This window comes from Bidens hawaiensis, unplaced genomic scaffold (genome assembly GCF_021521415.1).
Source record: "Bidens hawaiensis isolate Kalapana, Puna unplaced genomic scaffold, B.hawaiensis_p1.1 tig00002507_1, whole genome shotgun sequence".
Classification (NCBI taxonomy): Eukaryota; Viridiplantae; Streptophyta; class Magnoliopsida; order Asterales; family Asteraceae; genus Bidens; species Bidens hawaiensis.
Window position 1 is genome coordinate 1 of NW_027491137.1, and position 10434 is coordinate 10434.

Consider the following 10434-nt stretch of genomic DNA (forward strand, 5'->3'; position numbering starts at 1 on the left):
ATATTAATGAATTATTCTCTGAGGACATTCTTCATGCAAGTATGTGATGCCTCTTGCTAGTCCCAAGCACAATCTCTAAAAGCATCTCATACCCTATAACATCACCTGCATTTGCTTTAACAAGTGGTTATCCAATGAGCCATTAACCATAAACTCATATACCAAAGCTATTAAACTTGATTCAAAGCAAAACCCATAAAGCCTAACGAGATTAAAGTGATGTGTTCTTCCCATAGTGCTCACTTCCGCCATGAATTGTTCCTCCAACTGTTTTGTCCGGTTTCCCATTTAGTACTTTCACGGCTATAGTCACTCCGTTGGTAGAGATGCCTTTGTAAACCGTTCCAAAGCCACCCGAACCCAATTCGAAGCTGAAGTTGTCTGTGGCTTTTCTTAGTTGTTGTGCAGTGAAACCGGATTGGCTTTTCACTTTCCATCTCTTCTATGGTCTTGGCCACATTCATGGGAATAAAAGTTGATTTCTTTTTAAGCATGTTATCCGTAAATGACAAATGATGCCACCGCTTAGCACAACAACTGCAAACAAGAAATCTTTAAATTCAATAGATTGGTGGAATTATATTATAACTCAAAATTCGATAGCTTAATTACCTATTACAAAAACCACAACGCCAAGAATGTTGGCACCACCTTTGCTTAACATTTATGTTATGTAATTATAATCGAAAGCTTTTATTTTATTAAGATTCAACTTGTATACAAAATAAGGCAGACTGCTTGTTTATATGGATGTTTTAGTGTACATGCATATGATCCCTATATGCAATCTCAAGTAGTACTTCGATACATAAGAGTTTGTACTTTCTGTGGAAAATAAATCCAATGGAAAGTTTCAAGGTTAGACTTAGTCATCGAAAATGACTTCTTTTTAAAACAAAGGAAAACGACTTGCCGTTTTGTTCAATATATCAAGCTCTTTTGTTAATAACAATACAACATATCTACTTTAACGTGCTTAATTACCAATGTGTTTCAAAAAATTACATAAAAAATACCATAGATAAATGATACGTGAATCAGATTCTAACATCTAGTAAATCTGGTAATTAAGCGCGCGAAGTTGTTCTAGTCTTATTATGATGGGCAATGATATAGATTTAGGAATATATTTAAAGGGTATGTGAATTAGTTGTACTAAAAAAAGGATAAAATGTTGTGCAATAAATCTCAAACTCAGAAAAAAACCGTTGTTTTAAATCTCTATTTTTCCATGTTTTACCTGAAAGTACTTTTTGTTGAGTGTGAAGCCACTCTTGTTTGCCAAAAGTAGGAGCAGAATATGTGTTTGAAACCTGCAACTAGTGTGAAGTCACTCTTGTGGTTTGTCAAAAGTAGAAAATGTGTGTGAAACATGCAACCATGTTTTGTAGCCTGTCAACATAAGTGGTGGAAGACATCTATGAGTTAACCTATTTCTTTTGCTGTATTAATTTCTTTGTTTGACAAAATCTTATTTAATCTCTATATAAGAGATTCATCAGTATTGAAAGTAAATGTATCACAAGCTTGGTTTAAAAAAGCGCGCCTGAGGCGAGCCGTGGCGAGAGGCGACGTAAGGCGAGGGCCTCTTCGCTTTAGGCTAGTCAAGGCGAGCAATGTTCAAAAGGCGAGCCTGAGGCGAGCTTTTTAGGCAAAAAGTGACCTAAAGAGAAGGTGAGGCGCTCGCCTTTCGTACGCGAATGGTTTTTAAGCATCTTAATGTTGTACAATATGCTTTTTAGGTTGTATGTGTAGGTAGTTTATATATTAAATCATCTATAATGCTTAAATATAGCTACATCATGAGTCAAGATGCTAAAAATCCATGATATATACATATATAAAAATTATATAAATGCGTTCGCCTCGAGTACGAAAAGCTCTCGCTTTTACGCCTAGCGCTTCACGCTTCTGTTTTAAACCCCGTCGCTTTTCTTCGCCTCTCGCTTTTTAAAACCAAGATCACAAGAAAAAAGAAATAAAACATTTCTAGTTACCCACCGTGACGTAGGTCAGAGTTGGACCGAACCACGTTAAATCTTTGTGTTCTTGATTCTGAGCAGAGTGTGTGTGTGATTTGTGTTCGTGTGACCCGTCTGATCCTAACAACTGGTATCAGAGCGCTGGCTCTTTGATTCACATGAACCAGGTAGGAGGAGAAGGTGAAGAAGAAGGACATCTACCTGAGGGATTCGGAACCAGGGTTCTGAACCAGCAGCCGCTGCCGCTACTCGCTAGCACCGCCACCGCCTTCGCCACCGCTTGCACCTCCACCGCCCGTCGCTGCCGCTACTCGCTAGCACCGCCACCTCCGTCGCCGCAGCTAGCACCTCCACCGCCCGTCGCTGCCACTACCCGCCAGCACCGCCATCGCTGTCGCGACTGTCTAGGGTTTCGAAAAACCCGTCGCCTGCTCCCCTCGCCGGAAACCATGCACGCCACCATAGCCTACTCGTTTTCTTGGGAGATCGCCAGAAGAAGAAGGAGTTTCTTGTTGTCTGCTCAAGAAGGAAGAAGAAAGGGTTTAAAAGAAAAAAAATAATTTCCATATTTACCACAAGGCCCCTCAAGTTTGAACAAGGTCTCATTATCCATCATAAATTGTTCCTTGCCAATTAAAGCTTGAAACAAAAGTTTTTTTTGTTTCTGATTATTGCTTTCGCTCGTATAAATTACCACTTAGCACTACGAACCCGTTTGGTTAGTAGTAATTTGGTAATTTTTTAATGGCAGAGGACAGTAAAATTAAGATTGATAAGTTTTATGGAAGTGATTATGGATTTTGGAGAATGCAAATTGAAGATTTGTTGTATCAGAAAAGTTTGCATTTGCCTATGTTGGGTGAACAACCAGATGACATGTATGATGAAGAATGGAAGTTGTTGGATAGACAAGCTTTGGGTGTGGTTAGGCTTTCTTTGGCAAAAAGTGTTGCATATAACATTGTCAATGAAACAACCACATATGGTGTATTGAAAGCTTTGTCCAACATGTATGAAAAACCATCCACTTCAAACAAAGTATTCCTCATCCGACAATTGGTTAACACCAAGATGAAGGAAGGCATGTCGGTTACCGCTCACATAAATGAGTTCAACTCGATTATCTCTCGTTTAGCCTATGTTGGAATAAAGTTTGAAGATGAAGTACAAGCGCTACTCCTTTTATCATCATTGCCCGAAAGTTGGTCAGGCACAGTCACAGCTGTTAGTAGTGCATCCGGCACTATCAAACTCACTTTCGAGAGTATTCGTGACTTGATAGTGAATGAAGATATTAAACGGAGAAGCAATGGTGAAACTTCAAATTCTAGTTCTTTATTGCATACAGAAATTAGAGGAAGAAGAAATGAAAGAGGACGTAGTCGAGGCAGGCCGAAGTCCAGAAAAAAGGGGACAGTCAAAGAATAGAAAAGACATTGAATGTTGGAATTGCAAAGAAAAAGGTCACTTTAGAAGCCAATGTACAAACCCAGCTGCAAAGAAGTAAACAATGTATCCTCTGAAGAATTAGGTTATGCTCTAATCTATTCTGTTGAAGATTCAGTTGAATCTTGGATTATGGATTCGGGTGCTTCTTTCCATGCTATCTCATACCCAGATATAGTTAAGAATCTACGAATAGGTAACTTTGGTAAAGTTCGTTTAGTAGATGATCAAATTCTTGATATTATAGGTATTGGAGATGTAGACTTGAAGACCTCATTAGGAACTATATGGACATTGAAAAATGTCAGGGTTATTCCTAACTTAAGGAGAAAGTTGATTTCAGTTGGAAAATTGGATGATGAAGGGATTAATGTTCACTTTGGGGGTGGAAAATGGAAAGTGATTAAAGGCAATTTAGTGATTGCCAAAGGAAAGAAGAAAGGCACTCTATACATGACAGAAGTTTATGCTGAAGGTGTTCATGCAATGACCACCGGTCCAAGTCTATCAAATTTATGGCACAACCGACTCGGACATATGAGCGAGAAGGGATTGAAGATGTTGGCCCAGAAAGGAAAGTTTCCAGACTTGAAGAAAGTGGAAACTGAATTTTGTGAATCTGGTGTTCTTGGAAAACAAAATAGGGTTGCTTTTGTGAAGACATGGAGGACACCGAAAGCCCAAAAATTGAAGCTTGTTCACTCAGATGTATATGGACAAACATCAGTTTCATCTCTAGGAGGCTCAAGATACTATGCAACCTTCATCGACGATTCAATGCGCAAGGTATGGGTCTATTTTCTTAAACATAAATCTGATGTATTTGATGCTTTTAAGATATGGAAATTTACTGAAACTAATTTGAAGGTAAAGTTCCTGAAGTCGGATAATGGTGGCGAATACACAAGCAACATGTTTGTAGATTATTGTGCCAGGGAAGGGATAAAGATGATCAAGACAGTTCCAGGAACTCCTCAGCAGAATGGTGTAGCTGAGAGAATGAATAGAACTTTAAATGAGAGGGCTAGAAGCATGAGGTTGAATGCTGGGATGCCTAAGACATTTTGGCCAGATGCGGTTAACACTGCAGTCTACTTGATTAACCGTTCCCATCTGTTCCCTTAGATTTCAAACTGCTAGAATAAATGTGGCAAGGGAAGAAAGTAAGTCTTAAACATCTTAAAATATTTGGTTGTAGTGCTTATGACTTGTTGGAAAGTAGTGACAGAGATAAGCTGGACTCAAAGGCCAAGAAGTGTACATTCATTGGCTATGGGTCAGAAGAAATGGGTTACAGACTTTGGGATAATGAAGGCAGAAAATTAATTAGAAGCAAGAATGTCGTTTTCAATGAAAACGAATTGTACAAAGACAGAAACACCAAGATACAAGAAGTTCAGAAAGAAAGTGTTGAGTTTGAAAGTGGTGGAAAAAGAAAAGAAGCTTCAGTCGACATTCCAGAAAATGGGAATGAGTTAAGCAACAGTGGTAGCTTAGGGAATGATTCTAGTAATGATTCTGAGGAAGAAAAAGTTGCTCCTCAAACTTTATAAACACCTCAAAATCAACCAAGGAGGTTGTCTACAGTCACTAGAACACCAGAAAGGTACTCACCATCAGTCAACTGCATACTCTTGACAGATAATGGTGAACCCCAGTGTTACTATGAAGCTATGGGGTTGAAAGATTCATTGCAGTGGGAGCTAGCAATGTAAGATGAAATGAAGTCACTTGAGAAGAACAAGACCTGGCACTTGACAAAACTTCCATCTCGGAAGAAGGCTCTTCAAACAAATGGGTTTTCAGGGTCAAGGAAGAACATGATGGTACTAAATGGTACAAAGCAAGATTAGTAGTCAAGGGTTTTCAACAGAAAGAGGGAATAGATTTCAATGAAATATTCTCTCCAGTAGTGAAGATGTCTACCATCCGGCTCGTTCTCAGTATTGTAGCCATAGAAGGCTTGCATCTAGAGCAGCTAGATGTCAAAACAGCCTTTCTACATAGTGACCTAGAAGAAGACATCTACATGACACAACCAGAGGGTTTTCAGGTTAAAGGTAAAGGAAACCTGGTGTGTAAACTGAAGAAGGGTTTGTATGGTCTAAAACAAGCGCCAAGACAATGGTACTTGAAGTTTGATAACTTCATGGGAAGAGTTGGTTACAAGAGATGTGACAATGATCCTTGTTGTTACATTAAGAAGTTCAAGGGTTCTTATATCATTCTACTACTCTATGTAGATGATTTGTTAATTGCAGGTTCAGATTTGTCAGAAATCAAGAAAATAAAGAAGCAATTGTCTGAAGAATTTGAGATGAAAGACTTAGGAGCTGCAAACCAAATACTTGGGATGAGTATTCTCAGAAACAAAGACGGCTCTTTGACACTCTCTCAGGAAAAGTACATTGAGAAAGTGTTAGAGAAATTCAGCCTTAAAGATGCCAAGATTAGAAGCACACCTTTGGGAAGTCACTTTAATCTTTCTAAAGATCAGTCACCCAAATCAGATGAAGACAAGAAAGAAATGGCTAAAGTTCCGTATGCATCTGTAGTTGGTAGCCTCATGTATGAAATGGTATGCACGAGACCAGATATTGCTCATGCAGTGGGAGTTGTTAGTCGGTTTATGTCCAATCCGGGAAGAGAACATTGGGAAGCAGTTAAATGGTTGCTGAGATACTTGAAGGGAACTTCAAAGATGGCATTGCATTTTAAGAAGAAAGATGCTATTCTGAATGGTTTTGCAGATGCAGACCTGGGTGGTTGTAAAGAGTCATTCAAAAGCACCACAGGGTATGTCTTTATAGTGGGAGACACTGTAGTAAGTTGGATGTCCAAACTACAGAAAAGTGTTGCCCTTTCAACCACAGAAACAGTATATGGCAGTTGCTGAAGCAAGCAAATAACTTATATGGTTGAAGAATTTTCTCATTGAACTTGGAAAAGAACAAGATGATTGTGTGCTATTATGTGACAATCAAAGTGAAATTCATCTTGCAAAGAATCCTGTCTTCCATTCGAAGACGAAACACATACAACTGAGATATCACTTCATCAGAGAGCAAGTTAGTAAAGGCACTCTAAAGTTGAAGAAGATCAAAGGAAGTGAAAATCCATCTGATATGTTGACTAAGGTTGTCACCTTAGAGAAGTTGAAGCTTTGCATAGCTTCAACTGGCCTTCAGGATAATTGAAGAGAAGGACGGGTAACTAGGAATGCCCTAAGATCAAGAGTTTCTTACAGAAATACAGATGCACAGTTGAAGCACAAGTGAAGATTGTTCCGTGGCTTCAAGTGGGAGATTGTTGAGTGTGAAGCCACTCTTGTTTGTTAAAAGTAGTAGCAGAAAATGTGTGTGAAACCTGCAACTAGTGTGAAGCCACTCTTGTGGTTTGTCAAAAGTAGAAAATGTGTGTGAAACCCGTAACCATGTTTTGCAGCCTGTCAACATAAGTGGCGGAAGACAGCTATGAGTTGACCTATTTTTTCTACTACATTAATTTCTTTATTTGACAAAATCTTATTTAATCTCTATATAAGAGATTCATCTGTATTGAAAGTAAATATATCACAAGAAAAAAGAAATAAAACATTTCTAGTTACCCACCGTTGACGTAGGTCAGAGTTGGATCGAACCACGTTAAATCTTTGTGTTCTTGATTGTGAGCAGAGTGTGTGTGTGATTTGTGTTTGTGTGACCCGTCTGATCCTAACACTTTTAAAATAATACATCAACGTATAAGGGTTTGTAACCTCGCGTCACGTTTTCATCTTTTCATGAAAACTGTTTTACACAAAACGTAATCACATGTTCAGTGTGATTAGTCGTACATATGCAGATCTTGCTTGGTTTTGATCCAAAGCTTTACGTTATCATCTTTTAACCATTTTGAACATTATAAGACGTCTTATAAACCCTTATGAGTCAATTTTGCTTGCTATACGAGTTTTGATAACAAAACTAGAGTCACAACTTATGAAACCAAGCTTTAAGCATAAGTTCGTATCTCTAACAAGCTTAAACACTTAAATAAACTTGAACAAAGTCTTGTTTATATGTCTAGTACTGACGTAGACACTTGAACATAATCTTCCTACATTTTTCTTGTCTTAAAGGTTGCTAAATAGCAAAGAAACCTCACTTTCTTTTACAAGGATGTGTTTGCGCGCGTTCACTCTCATAGGTGATCGGTTGATTCATGAAATCACGTTCATGGCACCCATTTATATACCTAAAATCCACCATAGATTGCCACGCTTATGGTTTGCTTTCAAAAATAAAGGAATGACTCAGCCATTACACGAAAACTGAGGCTTGCTATACGGTCTGTGTGGGCACCAAAGCTGCCATACTCATTATAGAATAGATAAAAACATGGACTTATACTTTCTCTATTTCATTTTCAGACCCTCGACTTATACTTTGACTTAATTGCATTTTAGCCCCTCAACTTTTTAAATGTTTATATTGAGCACATAATTTTAACGAGTCTTACCATAACCATAACTCATTCTTTTATAAATGGGTTGATTTAAGTAAATAGTTAGCTAATGGGTTGATTGGGTTATTCAAAGCAGGCAGTAGGTCAAAACGGATCATGGGTCAACATCACCTCCCACAATTGTCACCTACCATTACCTACATTAGTGGCTAGTGACAACCATCGTCTTCATCACTAGCTGTCGTTGCCACTTCCACTACTATAATCTCCGCCACCATCTTCACCTACTAGTCTACTCTGACACCACCATTCACATCGTCGTTGCTGCGCCAATTCCACTGCAGCCATGCACCACGACATTTGCTTTTCGTCGACACTAGTACCATAAAAACGTACAAATATAAAGAGATATATGAACCTTTTGGTGACCAGTTTCAATCTGAGCCCGTTTGGTCATCACCCGATTTCACATGAACCATAATGATTAATGATACCTTTTGAAAAACGTTCTGACATATCTAGTCACATCTACACAATCTGAAATTTGTTGATTTCATCTTAATGAAGCACTAACTGAATGAATATACATGACATTTATTTTCAAACTAATAAATAGTTTGAAGTTTAGAAAGTAAATAAACTATTTAGAGGCGCCTGGACAATTAACTTGACATGAGAAGCACATATGCATGCTTCCATAAAATGTGTTGACTACATATATAATCAACCTGAGGCAATTGTAATATCATATCTCCTCATGGCAGGCGTCCCCGTGACCACATTCGATTTGGTGACCACTTTAGATGACGACCAATTAGAACCACCAACATTCCATGCCATTCGAGCCAAAGACTCATCGTGTTCAATCCCTGCAAACAAATATAAAAAAGGATTTAAAGGATGAGGCACCTCTAACTCACCTTCCAACATTTTCACAACAATGCTCATCACCGGCCTAGTCTCCGGTCTATACTGAACACAACAAAGAGCCACCTTTAGCATCCTCTCCACAACTTCTTGATCCTTTTCTTCAAGCGCACAAACTGTCATCAGATCATCCAATTGGTTAGTTTCATATTTGTCCCACGCCCATATTGGGAACCACCGTTGAATATCACCAAGAGTCTCGTCCGTGTTCCTTCTTCTTCCAATGATCTCAAAAAGTAGCATCCCGAAACTATAAACATCACATTTATGTGTAACCTGGAGACGCATCCAAACCTCAGGAGCAATATAGCCAGGGGTACCCCGTCCTCCACCTGTCATGGTTATATGAGTGTTATCCCTATTACAAAGCTTGGCTAAACCAAAATCTGCTACTTTTGCACAAAAATTTGAATCCAACAATATATTTCCTGGTTTTATATCATAGTGAACTATTCTTTGAGGACATTCTTCATGTAAGTATGCAATGCCTCTTGCGGTTCCCACTGCAATCTCGTGAAGCTTCTCAAACGTTATCATAACTCCTTTTTTCGCTTTGAACAAGTGGTTATCCAATGAACCATTAACCATAAACTCATATACAAGAGCTCTTAAACTTGGTTCAAAGCAAAACCCATAAAGCCTTACAAGATTGAAGTGATGAGTTCTTCCCATAGTGCTCATTTCCGCCATGAATTGTTCCTCAATTCTCTTGTCCGATGTCCCATTTAGTACTTTCACAGCTACCATCGTTCCGTTGCCAAATATCCCCTCGTAAACTGTCCCAAACCCGCCTGAACCCAATATGATGCTGAAGTTTTCTGTGGCTACTCTTAGCTGTTGAGAGGTGAATTGAATGGGCTTTTCTCTTTCCATGTCACCTAGGAATTTGGCCATCGTTAGGGGAATAAAGCGGGAATCATTAACTAGCGTGTCGGTCTTTATGTTCGATCTTTTATCGCATACATATAATAAGATGGCTATCTTTATCACAACAACTGCAAAATAGAAACCATGATCATCAACAGAACGATTCCTCACATGAAGAGAGGAACGACTTACCAACAAAGATACCCGCAATATAGAAACTGATGATGCCTTCGCTTGGCATAATGTTAATTATGATCAGGGTTTAGAAATTATGAAACCTTATAAGGATTCAACACGTAGTGTCGTGTACAGCGCGGCCTTTATGAACTCATATGTTGTGGTGTGATAAAAAATTTAAAATCCAACTTTGGTGGAGTTCTCAACAAGTGTTGATGATGACAAGGTTACACAAGGAAAATATTGTCCCATTTTGTTCATATGGTGTCTGAGTGCTCTATGCGTTTGATTTGGTAATATATAATATAAAAATGTTATTGTTGTTGTAAGACAAATGCTTGAAACAGAAGAGCAACTTTCAAAATGGAAATTTGATGGAAAGGTTATGATGTACACCATAGATAACATTTACAATAGCAAATGGTGTAGTACACATGAAACAAGAAAGCTTAACAACTAAAGATGGGACATATAGTACGACTACATACTAGTAAGGAGTGAAGCACTAAGGGTCTAAGGGTCGTCATCCGTTCAAAGATTTTCTGGCCTAAACCAAAACTGAATCTCATCGAAGTAGTTCAAAATCCAA

The 10434-nt window shown here is 38.5% G+C and overlaps 1 pseudogene; it reads right to left on the reverse strand.

The window, feature by feature from the left end:
* Positions 1-8574: 8574 nt before the first annotated feature.
* LOC143619721 (G-type lectin S-receptor-like serine/threonine-protein kinase At1g34300 pseudogene) lies at positions 8575-9710 on the reverse strand (annotated as a pseudogene).
* Between the last annotated feature and the right edge of the window lie 724 nt (positions 9711-10434).